Raw genomic sequence first — 19,309 nt, 5'->3', positions numbered from 1 at the left:
CTATACTTCTTCTGAATAAAGATAATACTCTTGGTTGCTAGGCTTTTATGGATATGTGGCTAATGCCAGCCCTTTTTTCGTGTGTGTCTTTACAACAGATGAAATAGGCATTACCTAAAAGCAGAAAGCTTATTCTGCAATGGGGACTGCATGGGTGAAGGCTCTTGTAAAAGACCAAAGTTAAGGTTCTTTTAAGCATTGTGAAGGGCACTCAGCATGGCACAGCCAAGAGGTGTTTCCAACACCTGTACTTTTACCTGCCTGCTGGGGGCAGCATAGGGTGTATTTTACACCTTTCCTAAACTACCGTAGGAAATTTGGGGAAGACTTTCAATCGGTGCTCTGCTGTGCAACTGCATGAAACCTGCACTGCACTACTATACCGACAAAAATTGGTGAGATCCGCACCACGATGCTATACCGACAAAAATTGGTGAGATCCGCACCACGATGCTATACCGACAAAAATTGGTGAGATTCCCACATGCTCTTTAAACCACTGAAATTTAATAACCACGAGAGGTTATTAAGATACAGTTGCTGAAAGTTCCGTCCAGACCCTGCAAAGTTCAGGAATGCAATTCAGTCTTGTGCTCATGTCTTCTTAAATAGTTCCAGACGAGCTTTATGGCAGCAAACTTCAACTGTAGTCAGCATATGGGTGTTAGATAATGTAAAGGCTTAGTTAGATAAAGTGAAGACTATTCTTAGTTCTGCAGGTGTTTGCAGGCACCAAAATTCAGGGGCAACTCCATGTATACTCACTCACAGGTGGAGATCATATGCCTGAAGATCCACACCATAATATTTATAGGAAAGCCACAACAAAAAGAAAAACTGGATTACTTGTACTGTAACATCATTTCTCGGAAGTTTCCAGCAGGTAAGATGTGAAGTCTAGATAACAGAATCACAGCACTACACTAGCTGCTCTACAAGTTTATACAGGTCACCAGATATTGCAGTCTGCAACCCTTGAGTGTAAGTTTCAAAAGAAACAATACAGGAAAGAAAGACTTGTCAATGACAATATCCTTGCAATATTTTTCCCATTTTATAATTTTTTTTATATAAGATATGATTCTAGATATAAACCACAGCACTACTGTTTATGGTTGCCTCACCTGCATTGAAATGGAAAACTATCACAAATTATTTCCAAGTTGATAGTTCCATGTCGTCCTCTGTATTTGTTGACTTTTATCTTGGAAAGTTATCTAGCAATTATAACAACACTCCTGATTTAGCTCCTGATCTTAAGTGTACCCTCTTTTTCCACTAAAATCAGTTTACATATATGACAAAAACAAAGTAAGTGTTTTGTTTCACCATAGTGTCTGAATACCTTACAGAGTAAATAGACCCATAAAGAAAAAAATCTGAAATCCTAGATGTGCAGCAGAACATCTGGAGCTGCTTCACAGTTACAGCAATTGCTTCTTATTCCTTTGCTCCCTATTCAGATTCATTCTATTCAGTCTCCATCTCCTAAATCTATTCTCTTTCAAGCAATCCCAAAGAAACAATACACAACATGGGTAAATCTTCTGCAATGAACAGCTTTACCTCCTGTTATCCTACCTTCAACTGCTGGTATCAGTTTCACTATATATATGAAAAAGAGATGGAGGAATGAAGTGGTGGAATAGAGAACAGATAAATAACCTCATCTGTTTCAACATCCTTCGAACTATGCATGAGGCATACCAAGGGAAAGAGCGATGGGTACATGAGAGATGCTCCTTCCTTTTCTTGCTCCCTAGAGTTTTACAGGATTTTGCTCCTCTTCACATTGCATGGCAGAATACACCACACACCAGAACAGTATGTTGCAAAAGGTGCAGCTGGAAGAGTATCTACAAGTCTCTAGGAAAGGAAAGACCCTTTCTGTATGCCTCAGTTTTTCCCACAGGGGAACAGATATAACAAGGTTCACAAGAGAGCGTTGTGAGGGTCTGCTATGAATTCTGGACACACTGCATATTTTTTAAAGTTTCCACTCAGTTTCTGGTCCCTCCTGTAGGCATGTATGATACTTAATGAAAACCTTAAAACACCTTTAGAAACTACAAATTACTTCACAGCTAATGTAACAATTTAATTTTCAGAAGCAATCAAGGCCAATCAAACACCAGACATAAGTGACCTTTTTATAACAAACTATAATTTTAAACATTTTAAAAATAAGGGTATACCATTAATCTCCCTAGCTCATAACAGTGCTATTAAGACTGTGAATTGGTGAATTACTGTATTTTAATCTGGTTAAGAATAAACTGTCCTGAAAACTCTTGTAGAAAGTAGTGTATATCAAAGCTTGTTCTTCCCACTAAGACTTGATTTCATTCCGTTGCAATGAAACAGGCAAACTTTAACAAAAATTAATACCTTGCACCCCCTTTTGTTCCCTTTTTTAATATATCTTGGTTTAGTCAATGACTGAGAAAGTCTATCAAACCCTGCTCAAGGTCCTTTTCTCAATCATTAGAAGTGAATCATCCTTAAACCCCCACTTATTAAAAAGGTTTAATCTTGTCAGGTTAGGAGAAAAAAAAAAAACAAAGAGAAAGAGAGAAAGAAAGAAATAAAGAAATTTTGCTTTTTTTCCTGGGGTTAGGAATTACTTTTATCTGACAATGCCTTTGCATGTTATGGCATTAATTTTGCAATAAATTATAGTGCAGGTAGGTGGAATTACTCACATTGCTTGACCAAAGTGTCTGACCTAGCCAGGCCTCTGATTGATGAGTAGAGTTTTTCATTTTGTTCTACTAGTCCTATCAGACAAAATCGAAAAACTTGGTGAAAAAGATCCTATTTCATGTAATAGCATTTTGTTATATATCATTAGCACCTAATTCTGTCACCACTGCCACGTCTGTGTTAACTAGGCCTTTCAACTTAATCCTTTCACACCTCAATGTGACATTCATCTTGGACAATCCATGCACCAAAACTTTTGGTCCCAAGGAGTGAAATAATTCATAGACTGCTGCTATGTAGTGACTCAGTCCACACCCTCCATGGGGAGGTCTCTAACAAAATTAAAAATGTGATTAGAGCATGATTAGACCTACCTTTGATCTAAGTTCCTTAAGTATCAGTACCAGTGTATTCTCAATAGACACTTTAGGAAAGACTGAATACAAGCCCATGCAACTTTGGCTATTCAGCTGAGTAGCTATTGCATACTGAAGTTCATGTGGCTGTTACTTCACTACTATTGTTATCCAAGGTACTCAGATTCAATTCAGTTCAGATACATCTACCTGTATTATTACACCCCTTTATGGCTGTAGACAGCATCAGAAGTTTAGGCTTGTTCAGAACCTCTTTTCAGCATGGCTACTAGATTTTGGTGAACTTTATGGTTACACATTGATTGTTTCTTCTATTTGGGCCAGAAGTCATGCTTAAGTCCAAGGTTGCCTTATAAGCACAATGATTAAACCAAAATTTTAAATCAGATGTGGGCCTGGAAGAAGGTCTAGAGTACTACAAGTTCAAACTCACCCTAGCCCCAACATGTCATGGCTCCTGTCATGCTGCTCCAACCAGCATTGTGGATAAGACAATCATACACATGGCTGTGGATGGTTGGCTTGAAACTTTCGACTTCTACCCCATAAAGCTTTGTGGCAATATCACAAGGTCTACACAGTCTGGTTTACAAACTGGGTAATCATGAGAACGAAACTCACTCTAATGCAAGTAGGTGTCATGTTAAGGGCATACCAGTGACTTACATGAAAACTTGCTCCTTCTGCAGGTGTTTATAATGGAGTTGAATTTTAGTCAAGACAGATGAAGGGCAAAATATTCAATGATCTGGCTTGGCTTTGCAGCTCCAGTTTTGTTATTGCCAATCTTACTGCTTGCAAGTGGAGAATGAGGCAGCAACTAATAACTAATAAGAGCACACTGTTCTGGTAGTGAGAATTTCAGTGGGTGGCAAAGCTGATCAAAAGATAGAAAACAGGTTTGTGAAACTTTAAATGTTCTATGTCAAAGGGCTCAAAACTTATCAATTTTTCATCTTTGTCAACATTTCCATGACTTTTAATCAGAATCACTAAGCACATGTAAGAAATACTTATGTTCTGCAGAGAAATATATTTCATGTATCATAGTTTTACACATGCATAGTACATAACAATTTCTTATAGGTTTAAACTAGTAGATCATGCTTGTATTGTGGTAGTGCTTGTTCAGATTACCCCTGGTGCATGGCATACTCTCTCACAGTTAATTTGTCAAATCATCCCAGAGACATCTCTCATTTTAATTTCCCTTCCGAAGCAGCTCCCTCAAGAAGTGAATTAACAAAACTGTTTTCTTCTTTGGAAGAAGTTTCGTTCTTCTCGAAACCAGTCAGAGTTCATGGAAGAGGCAAGGATCAATTCAAATGACCTAATTACAGGATCAGGGCCCTAATTTATGAGAAGTTTTTATTTTACATTTCATGCTACAACAGCATTTAACCATGTTTTGCACATGCTTTTGCTTTTCAACCAAGGACTATTGTGCTTTGATGCCAGCACACTAGGTCATGTGCTATTTGGACTGCAAGTTCTTTGAAGCATAAGCTGCATATTCCTTAACTAACCAATTATGTATTTAGTAAAAACAGGATATAGGTAGCAGGCAAAAACTAATGTCATAGAGACATGTTTTTTTCATCCTTCTCTCTGAAGAAGTAGCTACCGTTAATTTTGAAGATCCTTTTTCTGACTTTTATCCTAAGTATAATTTCTTTTTTGGTTGGGTTTTCATTTGTTGTTGGGTTGGTTTTGTTGTTATTGGGGTTTTTTTTTACACCTGGCATCTGTCTGCAATCTTTAGTCTGAATTAAAGTTACATTGCAAGTGCCCTACCTCAGTCACAGTGAATGTATATCCAGAGACATTCCATTGGTTCCATTGGCATCAGTCCATACGTGCACAACTGTAAATGACATGAAAAAAATCTGGCCTCTGATATGAAAAAGGCTATTTATGCACTTTCACAAAGGACAAAAGTCTTATAACTTTGGGTCTACACAGAAATGAGACACAAATATGTTAGTGAAAAGCCCCAAGTTTTCTAAATGTAGATGAGCACAGATTAAGAAAGCAGTAATTAATTTCCTTTGACCTCAAGCTGAAATTCCTTTCTAAAGCTGTCATAAAGAGAAAGAGGCCAGAGAGAAGAAGTGAAACTGTGTAACAATGCAATTAAACCCTTGTAATGAGGTCAGCCATTGGACTTGTTGCAACTGATATCATTATAGCAATGAGGAGGCATTATACGATGGCCTGATTTTTTACAGGATTCATTTTTTTCTTTAACTCTTTAACAGTCAGATATGTATTCTATAGCATTATAAAATAATTGTTGTTAGTGACAAGAAGAGTAGGCATAAGCTTTATTGTCTTACTAACACTATTTCGTAAGTTTTGGTAATGAATGCATGAAAAAAACTCGGTGACAGTGGAATACAGGACAACTTTGATACAGACAACCCTTCACTCAGACGCTACGTCGTATTTGCTGTGATGGCTTTCTCCCAGAAGGCAACTGCACTCCCTCCAACAATGGGACAGAGTAACTTTTAGCAATCCACTGATAATTGGTGATGGGTAATACTTGACTCATGTGGGAACTGTTGTGCTCAAGGAAAACACGAGCAGACCTGTAGGACTAACCTGAACCAGAAAGGATCCTAAATAGTCTCAATCTCACTTGAAATTTGTTTATCCATTGAGAGTGCTGGGAAAAGAATTTGCTCCACTGGAAGAGTATCCACTGGTTTCATGTGGTCTGCAAACATAAGTTTTGATTGTCAGGTTAGGCATTAAAAAGAAATAAAAAGTTGTGAAACTCAGATTTGGGCCTAGATTCAAGGAGATTTAGATAGGGCGTATTTTACATAAAGCTTTCATTAGATAAACAATCAGTTTTTCAAGTGGAAATGTAAGCTTAAGACATTTTCCCTTTCTGGAGGGAGTGTCCCAATGGCCTGCAGATGAGAACCACCTCTGTTATTACCTCTCTGACTCACTTGGATCCCCTACAATTGAACTCACATTATCCATTTCCTCAGCAGCTATTCACAGGTTGGTAAATAAGAAGTTGCAGTTCTTCCTTCAGCATGTTTATATGAGTGAATCCTTCCTAGTGCTTGTATTTAGGTTTAAGAGATGGTTCAGGGTCATGAATGCAAAGTGGCTGTAGGTATTCCTTCTCAGAATATTTCAACCATACCCATTTCTCTATTTCCATAGTTATTTGTTTAGGTGTTCCCTTGCTCAGTATGCTGGTTCCTAGCTTGAGATGCCTTGCAATAGCATAGAGAATATGCATACTGAACTCAGGGATGTGTATTCAACTATGGAAACAAGGGGACCTCCAACTTACATCTTGCAGCAACTAAATCCATTCATTTATCTTAGAATCACTTATTTCAGTTCACATACCAACAAATCTTTGAATCAGTCCAAATTTTATCCCAGTGCTCTACCCTTTCCCCATGAAGTTTTTATGAGATCAGCAAGCTGCATACACTGCTGAAGGAAGGTGCCCATATCAGAAGAGGTGTTATTTTAGCTTGTTGTGGATCTGCAACCTGCTGGGCAGAATTCAACTACCTTACATATGAGAAAGGCTCTTAAGAAAAGGAAAAGATAGCCCACTTTCATTACTGTTCTAGCTGCAGGAGTACGTTTGCAGGGTAAGGAGAAAAAAAGTTAATGGAGAAAAATGTTAGCTTATTGGGGCCTTAATTAGTCATACCCCATTTATTTCTTAAAAACAATTGGAGTAAACCCGAAAAGGAGTAAACTGGGGCATTTATGTAATGCCACAGAGAGGAGGAGATGATTGCTTGATGAAGAGTCTGTTCATTGACTTCAACGGGGAAAGGAGATTTCAAACTTAAGCTGCCTCTTTCTTAGGGCTTCAGTTCTTCTGGTCCTTGAAAATGTCAATGCATATGTGAAAGCATCAAAAAGAAATTCAAACTGATATCAAGTATTTCTAACTCTTCCCTCCACATTCCTCAAATTGTTCAGCTTAAACCATCTTGAAACAAAAGTTTCGAGTACCTTTACCTTTTCTGAATAAGTTCACCATCCCCTGTGTGCATATTATACTTTTAAAAGAACTATTAGAAGATGGCTTACTAGTTGGAAATAAAGAAAAGGCACCATTTTCTTGCACTTAGAGGACTGAGTCACCAGTTCAGATGCCTTTCCTTTTAATGGTGCACTGAGTCATCATATGCCTCAGTTTCCCCTCAGTGAGTATAATACTTACTGACCTCTGCAGAGAGCTGCAAGCTTTCTGTTAACCTCTGTGTTAAGTGCAAAGCCATAGCATTATTAAAGATATTTTAAACAGAGTCAGCTGAGTGATGTCCTATAAATTGTCATTTCTCTCCAAATGGACCACAATATAATATTTCCTCCAGAAATGCATTTATTATTTAACACTTTTCTGTGAAAGGTTTCTTTTACATTGCAAATGCTCAGAGTTCTTTCATAGGTCTTAGACTATTGACCCTTTACCTTAAAACATGCTATTAATGCTTAACGCTGTTATTAGTATTCAGGGAAGTAATGATTGGTACTAAAATGGAAATGTGCAGTAAAAACACCTTCTATTTTGTAAAATAATTATGTAGCCTAATAATTATTTCATACGATTCTTTTTGATTGATAGGGAAAGGGCACCAAGAAGTTTGGAATCATGATTCCTTAAGGTCTACATTCAAATCGCAGCCACCAACACCATTGTTTCCGACAGTTACATTTTATGAGAATGGCAACAGGATGATCTCTGATTCTGTTTGGATGAGGGTTACATCAGATAAGGTATACTTAATTAGCTTTTTTTTTTTTTTTTTGAATGGCAAGGAATTATCATTCTATAAAGGGCAATACAGCATTCTTGCAATTTCCCCGTAAGTCACTGGTACCCTGGAGGTCAAATATAGTTCAAGTCTGCAGTGAAGTGAGACTACCTCCTTCCACTCTGCTGTCATCGCACCTGACCCTAACCTGGTAAAAGCATCTCTCGTGGTGCCAGAGAGGCCTCTCCATTCTTGGTGTACTAGCTACACTGGTCTTTCACATTTAAGGCTGCCAGATAAATGTCAAATCGCAATGTTCTTATGATGTTTAATGGGAACCAGGCTGAGAGTGCTTGAACTTGTTTCACTTTGGAGAAGTTTTTGTCACTTTGGCTTAGATGGAAAAACAAGTTTTAGATCAATAATGTACATAAATGGAGTAAATTCACTGAGCTGGGCTTTCTTAGCTGATTTGCTGCTTGCAAAAAACTGGAAAACCTATATAGCTGCATGTGTCTGTGTGTAGTACAGAAATACCTACAAGATTATTGTTCCACATTTTACAAAGATGGCTAGTTCTAGCTCTATTCTTTTTTGAATGCATGAGATTAGAAACTTTTATAGTCATTTTCATCACAGATTTTCAGACTCTGAGACTGCTATAGCTGGGTGACTGTATGCATGTAGAACTACTTTAAACTATTTTTGCTGGGCCTGTTGCATTGCCAATTTTTCCTTCAAACACTGTATTAAAATTGAAAGTACTAAATTTAATCCAGGTTTACTACTCATGATACTACAGTAATGGATTGCAAATGAAAGGAAAATTACAGCTGCGAATAAGTAGTATACATGTACACAGATAAATTAATAATTTGTAAACAATTTTAAACAAATGTTAACGTGAATTTGGAAGTACTGAGAAGTATTTCCCATCATAATGCTGATGAAGACAAGGGCAGCTGACCTCTTTCCCTCTACCTTTACCAGCAGAGATTCCTAAGCAGGGAGAGAAAGGAGCTAACACCCACCACCACTAAGAATCCCGCTCGTCACTCAGTTAACCTGGGAGCTGTTCAGATATTGAAGTGATAACTGCCACAATAAAACTTCAAGGCTTATTTAGAAGCTGTGGAGAGGAAGAAAGGAGACCCTCCTGCCAATCCCACCTCACCTACTCAGCCGCGAATGCTCTGGGTGGAGCACAACTACTCTCCTGGATCCCTACTTCTGTTCCTACAGGACTACTGAAAGACATCAGCAGTGCCGATAAAAGCAGTAAAACACCAATGGGATCAGCAGTAGGAGCAACAACTGGCCAGATACAAGAAAGGAAATAAAATGTACCATCTGAAGGTAATCAAGGGATTAGTTACAACTCATGAGTCACAACTCCTTTCTGGACAGACTCCTGCTTTGATCTAGCTACATATGGCCCTTTGCTCTGGTTCTGTGCTAGAAAGAGCAAAAAGAGAAACACAGGAAGTATGCATTAAATGGAAGCAGTAGGCGTGAGATATTCGGAGCTATTTATACATTAACTACTTTGGGACAATTAGCTGGATTCAGAATTACATGTTTTACTACATAATTAAAATTCAGGTAAGTATTTACTTTTGTGGAAGAGGTTATGAAATTAATAGAGAAGAATGCCAATCATCCACCTAAGACATTACCAATGACACTAGTAAGAGAGATGGGAGACAGTGATAAAGGAAATTTCAAATGTTTTATGAATATTTTGTCACATTTCTCTTAATAGTGTTGCAGTAAGTAATGAAAAATTGAAAGAACTGCCTTATTTCAAGGCTGAATTTTTCTGGTTTAACTTCTATTAGCTTTAATCTACAGGAAAAACTTTTTGTTAGCTGTTAGAAATGTCTTGCAGACCGTGAGTAAGCAAGCTCCTAGGTTTCTATCAGGCAAGTTAAGCAAACTCTCTAAGTTTCTCAGTAGGAAAAGTATTTTCATGATCTCAAATCTTTTCTCTCTTATCAGAATCCTCTTAAATGGGTTTTTGTTGTGGTTTTTTTTAAGCGACTTTACTCTTTTTCAGTGTTCTCTTTCTTGTACATCCAAAAATTTCACTTACCCTCTTGTATTAACCCCTGTGTTCAATTATGATGACAACGACTATTAACCTTTTTCAGAGGTTCTCCTTTCTCCAAGCTTATAAATGTAATTTACATTCTTGTTCCTAGAAGCATGACTCTACATTAACGTTTAGCTCTGATAATGCAATGTAATCTCTATAAAACTATGTAAGTAACCCATTCCTATTCCTATTTACAAATAAGTATCTGCAAAATCTATGAGGAGGTTTATATTTTCTCCAAAATACTAACTTTGGGCTATATGCAGATCTGTGTGGAACCACATAAAAAAATACACCAATGAACGATCATTTCTCATTTAGGAGCAGATTTTGAGATCAGCTAACCAATTTTAAATCTGCTTGGTAGGGGCTACATTGATTTTTGTATTATGCCAATTTTTGTAAGGAAGCCATGCAGCGTCAAATGAGTCACAAAATTTTCATTCTTTCAGAGCAATTGCTTTTACCTGTTGGAATTGATAGTAATTCTAAAATGTTTAATGACATTATAAGCCTGCCCTGACAGTGTTAAGGTTTCAGTTGGACCTGAAACTAGTTAACAAATATGTAGGAGTCTTTTTTAGTGCCTCCACACACATTACAACTTCTCCTACAGATTATGCAATGATGCAAATGTACATTCTGATAATAACAGTATAGACGTGTGGTTTCATATATGCCGAATATATAGAAAGCCTATATATAGAGGGTATATATTTAGCCTCTACTTCCATCACCCTGTGAATGTAATGCCAGAGGGAATAATTAAGGGGCAAGAGTGGTTGACCTAGACATTGGTTGACCTGCCCGACAGGCTTTCAGACTGAATTCTCTGGTCTGCTAAAGAAGAAAGCCTCACAAAGTGTCTTTAAAGCAGCCATGGAAGACAAGAAGAGGGTTCCCTAGCGATTCTGTGATGATGTAAGTCTGTCAGAGATGGCTCAGCTATTTGCCATCACAAGGCATTTCCTGCCCCCAGCATAAGAGGACAGTCATAAAGTCATATACGGAAAGCAGAATGGGACCTGAATGTAGTGAACTTCACTACCTTAGATCCTTTGACAGCAAAAGTAGACTTTCCCCTTTGTAACCAGAACCATGTGAATCTGAATGTTCAGGCCCTTGTGGTTTCTCACTTTGTTCCGTGGCTTTGACATACTAGGAAAATGTGGCTTGATGGTCTTATTATCCAAACAATAAATCTGTCACAAGCAACAATCTATCAGACTTCTATTAAAACTAATTTGTATATCACTGACCTGTTTTCAGAATGGTTGTCTGCCACAACCCAGTCCAAACAAGAGGACTGGCACCAATGAAATTTGTTTGGTCTCTCCAATTCATTTGTTGCTGAGTCCCTATGCTGAATCTGCACCAAAAATCCTGTACAGAGGTGGCATTGGGATTTGACCATAAAGCTACTCATTTCACATGGGCTACTGACAAGTCATCAGATACTAAAAACTTCAGTTTGCTGATTGATACAGTCTGAATGGAATCTCCATTTCTACTGCAGAGATGAAAGTCGCTGTGTCAATTCATTAGTCACCTTCTCTTTATCATTAGGAAATGTAAAACGGTAAGTTTGCAGGAAAGATATTCATTACTAGACCCCAGCTGGAGCCTTTCAAGATCAGGGATTAAAAAGCACAAAACCTCACTGTTTCCAATTAGGCACAAATGTCTTTCTCTTCTCTCTTCCTCAACAATCACATGACTTGCTCTGGATGTGGCTAAAATGACACATTTTGGCAAACTACTTGACAACTTTTTTGACAGATAACTAATAGATTCAGCTTATTAATTTCTGTCATGAATTAACCCCAGTTATCATGCCCCTACAAAAAGGCTTCTACAATACCCCTTTTACAGAGCATGCCATACCCTTCACAGTGTAACCTTTTCCTGCACTCCCCAGCAATTCCCAGCTCAGGGACTGAATGTAGGGCATGGAGCAGAAGACAGTCAGATCTAAATAAAGAAAAAAACAGAACCTCCACAAGCCCAGCTGACTTGCAATGAAAATTCAGGTTTCCAAGATTTCCACAGCAGGCAATCTCCAAATGACATCCAAGACAATACATCAAATCTCAGGCATGAATAGTACAAGATCTTTTTCCCATCCTCACCACATTTTTATGACTCCTCTTACTATATCTTAAGTGTTTGGGTTTTTTTCCCAGTTCAAAGGCATGTGGCTTATACAGTCCAACTTTCTTTAGAGAAGGTTACCATATTTCAAAGGCACAGTTTTAAGGCTGCCTAGAAACCTTTCTTAAGTAAACTGTCCACCAAAGTCTGCCTTATGACTAAAGCTGAGTTCCAATAGATATTCACTCATGATCCCAGTAGAGTCAATGAGACTTCTGCAACTGATCATCAAGTTTCAGTCCTTTGTACACTGTAATTATTTTTTCCAACAGATTTTTTTAAAGCCTATTTTCAAATAAAGGATAAGGTTCAAAAGAAAATGTTAATGCTTTTCTTTCTTGAATGCCTGATCAGACTGGCTGGGAAGAAGGAATTGGTGTACAATTTTGTTCCTGTTAATTTTGTTAATAGTCTTGTGCTGCGACTTGTCTAGATGCCTTGTGACTAGTGCTGGTCTTTTCTCTTTTTTCCCCACTGACATGCTTTTGCCAAGGATATCATTATGACATTCTGTAGTAACAAGCATTCTTCTGTTCAAATTTATATCAATTAGTTTGGGACAGTAATTCAATCGGACGGCCCACTGGATTTTGAAAGACTTGCAACAATGTCAAAGTGGCGACCTTTTTCCTACACTCTCAGCCAAAAGCCATTTTTTAACAAGGAGCTCTTGAAAAGAAATGCCACTTTGATAATTAGTTATTGATCACGGACAATGCGGCAACGAATACCATCGGATTAGCCAGACGCCAGTGGGTCGCGACACGAGGGTTTCCTTATCGCAATAATCTATGAAAAGAAATATAGAATAAAGGACATTAAGGCTTCTGTTTTGGGAACATAACCCAGTTATAATTTAACTTTCTTATTAAAAATAAAAATACCAAAGCATTCTAGATGCACTTAGTTTTGTAATGATCCTGTAAAAAAAAATCTTGTGGGTAAAGAAAGTTTGGGAAGTTACACTCTTTAGGCAGCTACAGTTAAAATTATTTTGATAAATTAACCCTGCTTTGGCCAGCAGTCTTACCTCACTAAAACACCATTATCTTTCCTACACTAAAATGTCCATTAGAAACTATTTTGTATCTGTGCATAGAAACACCATAACAATTATAGATTTAAAAAATAATGGACTTTTTTTTCATCTAATTTAGGAAGAACTTCAAGGCCTGCCTCAAATTGTTTCATATAAGTTATTTAATGGAGAAAAAATGGCAAAGAACAATTTTATTGCACTTAAAAGAGCAGAAAAGAGGAAGGAATCCATTAGTTTTAGGGTTTCTTTCCAGAATATTAATGAAACATAGCTTTGCTAAAATGTGCAAGAATATACAAGTACCTGTGCTATAATTTTGGCTGATCTGAGAGACTATTAGGTAAGTACTGAAGTAATACAACTATTTTTGAGGTATAGGGGGGGATAATGTTAGAATGCCATTGTAACTGAACTCTTATAACATCGTAGGTAATGCCCAGACACGATTGGACTACCAAGTAGTTTACATTAATAAATATATTACTTATAGATCACCACTTCAAATTCAGCACAGGGCTTTATTACTTTATAGGCTTGCCTAGAATAGTTGTAATTTCAGTGTGCCAATGAGAGAGAGAAAAAAAATTACGGTCAGAGGAATAAAAGTCCAGAATGATTGACTTACATAATGTCGCATAGGATATCAGAAGTCTGCAAGTCTAAAAATCAAACCCAGATTACTTTGTTTCTCATCAGACAAAATGGTTTTCTTATAAACTGATGACTAATGGCACTTAAAGCAGTGTGGGTAGTTCGATGCTAGTCAACATTCCCAAAATTAAATTGGTATTATATCCACTTACTATTGCACAATTCCTGTCTGTTTCAGCACAGAAAATAATGATATAATGGACACCAAGACAAGATGAACCTCTCAAACCTGAAAGTTTTTTCACATAGGTTTGGAGTCATATGGATTGGGAAGCATATGTACCCATTTCATGGGTAATAAGCACCCATTCATTCCAGGGAAAAAGAACCTCATATTATTAGACTGATGAACCTGTCATGAACACAAGATTAATTTCTTCTTGTATTCAATATTATTTTGTAAAGTTCATTATTAATTCAGTGCCATTTTATTGTTATTATTAAATTACTATTATTTTAATTTATGACAAATTAGCTTTTTGAAGAGCTTCTAGAGATTCATTTTTATATTGCAGTGTGTATGAAAACATTCTAAAAATGTATGCAAGGTAACAATTAGAACAGTTGCTCATTAGCTTCATAAAGGTAATCTGTTCTGACTTCCATGATCTGAACATTATTTCATTTTATTGCTGTGACTGCATGAAATACAGTCTTAAGGAGGAAACTACAATTTCATCGAAGTTGAGGGGACTGTGTGCCCACAACAAAGGTAACATGATACAAAAGTTTTGCTGTTGGTGAATAAGGATAGTTCTGCTGGGTGGATATCTCATGACCCTTTTTTGCTGCTATCTTGTCATGGGGACTTTGGCAACATAGTTCACTTTTAGGTGGCTCATTTTTCCTTCTGTCTATTATGAACTGTTATTTTGGTTCAGATTAAGAACATTAAAAGAATAATTGTAATACTGTTCTGAGCTGCAAAGAGAGAAACCTGAAACACTCCCAGCTGAGACCATGTAGATGGTTTCTGGTCTTCCCAGTTTTCCTTTTGTAAGCAGGAAAGACCTGCTCTCACTGTCTTCAGTTAACCAGTAGCACCCCTTTTTCAGTATACTGATGAACACATTAGTACCTCTTTCTTAACCACTATGACTTATGCCTGAAAGCTTTCACTGCATACTATCAAAAATGTCCACAGAGTACATCTGCACATGCAGAATCTCATCTTGCGAGCACAGGATAAGGAGGACAAACTATTCCAGCACAGTGTTCCCCTCCAGTACACAATTCAGTTTATCGGTTCTTCTCTGTTTTTAATAGCTGGACCCTGGAAGCCTCTCCCTTTCCTGACATGCAGACGGGCCATTCAGGGACAGTGAAGCTGACCCTTTCAGTGAAGAAAGATCATGAATGCAGTGGAACATCTGCCCTTCCTGACCACTGGCCACAATCTCTAGAAATCTTCTGAACAGGATAATGGTATTAATATAGATATGATCATTGTTAAAATAAAGCATAAGATACAGCTCTTTAGCTGAGCTTACACCTTGCAATCTCACCTTGGTGCATCATAAGGCAATGGAAAGAATACTGTCCCTCAGACCAGTTGTTTGTGTAGATACCACGGTGAGGGGCGTGTGACAAGATACGGTTTATTTTCACAACAAGGCAATAATTCTTACTTACCTATTTCCCCAGGGTGTTCTGAGGACTAATCAGTTAGTGTTTGCTCAAATCTGCAAAAGGCTATATAAAGTACTAAGTATTATCATTATTACCTTATTATGATATTGACTTTACCACATTGAACTGCAGTACTTTCCTCTACTTAGGTGTAATATTACCATGAAGTGTTTATATTCCCATAATGTAAATGTTTCCTTTTGAAGGTGAGTTGAATAGCTTATTGTTACGTGACCCACAATATAATTTATTTACGTGAGACAGGAGACTCTAAAAATGTATTCTAGGGACCTTTCCAGTTAGACTTACGCTTTTACATTCTCAGTTTGTCCTGAACAGTGTTTGTTGACATGCATTTCCGAAAACCTGTTTGGCCAATCCATACAGCCCTCTAGGGCCCTGTGTTTTGCTGCACCAGTAGGCATGCTGTCATTACTTTGGCGCTGAAATATAGCTGACTGTAAAAGCTGGGCTGCTATTCTCTTGCTGAATTCACCTGATTGGGAAGTGCCTAGCCTTGTCCTGAGAGCAAAGACAACTGTACAAAGTCAAACCTGCCGTCCTGTGCAATGATTAGTACTTAAGCCAAGTGCCAACCTGCCCCCCACTCTCCCCCAAAAACCCCACAAAGCCACCTGACCTGTCAAATTTGCTCTTACTATCCGTATTCCAAGCTGACAGATATTTACTCTCCCCCCCCCCAGCCCTTACATCTGGATCAATGGGGACAGGCTTTCCACCCCTCAGAAGATTCACTTACATTAAGTGCCGAGGTGGAAGCAGTGAATGAACAATAGACGGCTGTCAGGCTCGACAGCAGGGCATGGATGTATGAGCGTGGAGCTGACAGCGAGGGCCTCAGAGGGTAAACTGCTTTGCTGGAACTAATTAAACAGATGAAATTATTACATGAATATGCAGATGTTGTTTACATTTTACCATATGGTATTATTTCAGGTAATAACTCGCAGGAGGATCCCTTCCTCTCATCAAGAGGAAATGAGTTGAAAAGGAGGCTCCACGTGTCACCTTTCAGTTGCTAGGCAGACATTGATATGTCAGGCTTCTCTCCGAGTCACAGGGAAACTCTTCTCCTTGTAGCTATACGACACCGGAGAGGATTTGCATTCTTCTTACTATGCAATGTTGGAAGAGATTATCTTTTATTAAGCGTAAATGTTAGGGTTGCAAAATTTTTCCCATTATGCACAGAAGGCATGCGCTTCTCCAAATGTTGATTCACAATGTGCGCTTTACAACTGAGATGCTGCCAATCCATAGTCCATAGGTAAGAACTGACAGATCTGTCCAAATATGTAGAGGCTGGAAGTATGACATTTCTGCAAAGTCTGACGTGTGGCTGTGCTGGTTAGCATTTACTGCTTTGCTAACCTGAAGTGTTGATAGCAGAGACATTCCTTTTTGATAAGTTTCCATTCATCATACTGAAAAGGTTGCTCTCTAGAATTACAGAGGCACAGGACTACCATATCCAACGGTATAAAAAATTACTAATTACATGATTTAGGATGGGTAGTCAGCTAGAATCTGACACAACAAAATTGCTGTACAACCTAGGCAAAGATACGTACTGAGAACAAGCAACATTGCAAACGTTTCTAAAACATGTTAACTATGGAAGCATGACAGTGACGGACCATAACCAACGCAGTGCTGGAACTGCCTGGTTTGGAAGCTACTCGTTACATGATAAATTCAGGAAGGATAACTGCAGAAATGTAGGCATACTCACGCTGTCTGCATCCAGCCTCTGATGAAAAACTGTCACAAATCTTGAACAAAAAAATATGGATGCAATTGCCAAACAAGTCTAACAACCCTACTCATGAACAGATCACTTTGCAGCAATGTCTACTTCTTAAAGATGAACATGCGACTGTCCTGTCATTTTACTACTAGATTATTCAAAACTCCCATCCTAAAACAATTCAGTATTAATGTAAGCAATACCTCTTTCAGGCTGATTCAGCATCTCATTTTTACAATGACCATTTTCATACCCTCTGAGGGATCAATTGCACCACCTTTTTGATTAGATGCACAAAATATCTTTGTATTACTCTCTTTATTGCTTCTTCTAAATGTTCCTAGCTGATATGTGGACTGACCATATTGATCTTTCCCCAAAGGCTCAAGTACCAGATATATTTCTGTAGCTCATTGATAGGGGATAATGCCAAGTTACATCACCACTGCACTGACAGATTGGTTGCACATTGCCACTGATACATTTGGCTTCCAAATATCTTTCTTAGGTACATCATTTTAATAGTTCATTGGGGTCACTGGTGACCTATATCATTTAAGATGCAAAGACATGATGTCAGTGGTGCAAAATGTGGTCTTGATTCAAGCTATCATACTGTATTTTTGAAATAAGAAAAATGCTTTCTCTGTACCACTATTTCCCCTGTAAAAATCCAACTGAATAGCCAGTATAACTGCCTCCGGCCATTCTGAGTGCATGAACAAGAAAAAAAAAAAAAAAAAAACATCCAGGTCTTCGTGACTTAGAGATAGATAGCTTTATAAGGAACCAGTGCTGTAAGTTCAGAAAGGATTTCTTTGACTTTGTCTGCTGACATAAACATTTAGCAGTATAACATATATATCAAAACAAACCAGAACAGTTCACTTTATATACATTCCCTTTGGAGAGGAGGTGAGAAAACAAACACAGAACAGATGTTAGTCATGCTTAATATACTACTGGAGGGTACTCGGATACTAAGGTGATGAATATGGTAAAAGAAATGAGTATTCTCTTCTGCAACTGCTGTTCCTAACTGACAAAAAAGCAATGAGAAGTGCTTCATTCCTCTGCTCATCAATGCACCACCTTACAACCAAACACTGAAGATAAACACTCTGGATTTTCCTCAGGCAACTAGCACACACAATAAATGTTGCTACTAATTACTGACTGATATCCACCTTTCCCTCCTCGTTTGGTATTGTTGAAAGTTGGCTTTGATCACGCAAAAAACCACATTCCTCTGCAATAAATTAAATCACTGCAGCAGTTAGGAAAAGTTTCTGTAAATTCCTACAGATTATCTTGTCAAAGTCTTTGTCTTTCTTGTTTTATTCATAATATTATATATTATAGCATACAAAGAAATCTTGTTTTAGAAAACTATTAATTTTTCACTAGAAACTAGTCCTCTGGGTTGCAGGGCAAGCCACAGGTTTTGTTGGGCACACAGGGGGTCCATTTATCTCATCCCTGCCCAAGACCTGTCACTGCACATTTTTTTATAAGCACAACCACCTCTTTCCTGCTGACAAAGACACCGAGTTGTAGAGTAGTTCTGATCTCTCGTTATGAAGCTTATTGTCTGCCCACAATGTATACTGTGTTTCCTGGTCCTACTGAAAAAGAGCCCAGGGGGAGAAAGGCAACAGCATGGAAATAAATTCAAGAACTTCAGTATCAGGATAAGAGAAGAACTTGCTGCGAGTGATCAGAGGTGTGGACAAGGGAACAAATGAAACAAGAAGTGCTACAACAGGAGCTGAGAACGTCCTGTTGTTGGCATCACGGGAGGTGGAGAGTGACTGCGCACACATCACTGAGCAGGCACTGCCTAAGGCTGTTACTGCTGAGCAGAAATCATGATACAGCTATTATTAATAATAGTATAATGGTACTCAGAGTGTCTTGATGGTGTTAGAAGCAGCAAATGAGACACCAGATGAGGCCTGGAGAATAAGGTCCTGCCTTATGCCTTTCCATCTTTTCCCATTTACCTCTATCAGATAGGCTTTCTACAAGTCAGTATTACTTCAAAGCCCTATATGTTGTATAATCTGAACACAGACAATGTAAGTGATGGTAAATGCAAGAACATATGTGTATATATATATATATCTATATAATGTCCCTAAAGTTCAC

At 38.0% G+C, this 19,309-nt stretch overlaps 1 long non-coding RNA gene across 2 annotated transcripts in view; it reads right to left on the bottom strand.

Moving 5' to 3' along the window:
• LOC115341380 overlaps positions 1-19,309 on the bottom strand; it is a 58,624-nt gene that overhangs the window by 17,286 nt on the left and 22,029 nt on the right. For both annotated transcript variants that reach the window (XR_003923378.1, XR_003923377.1), the window contains exons 2-3: positions 5,685-5,799; positions 4,875-4,944 (exon numbers count right to left, since the gene is read on the bottom strand). This is a non-coding gene — a long non-coding RNA (uncharacterized LOC115341380). The remainder of the gene's footprint in view (positions 1-4,874; positions 4,945-5,684; positions 5,800-19,309) is intronic.

The sequence above is a fragment of the Aquila chrysaetos genome, chromosome 5, assembly GCF_900496995.4.
Source record: "Aquila chrysaetos chrysaetos chromosome 5, bAquChr1.4, whole genome shotgun sequence".
NCBI lineage: Eukaryota > Metazoa > Chordata > Aves > Accipitriformes > Accipitridae > Aquila > Aquila chrysaetos.
The sequence above is the reverse complement of the archived record's forward strand: the minus strand, read 5'-3'. Positions and strand labels throughout refer to the sequence as shown.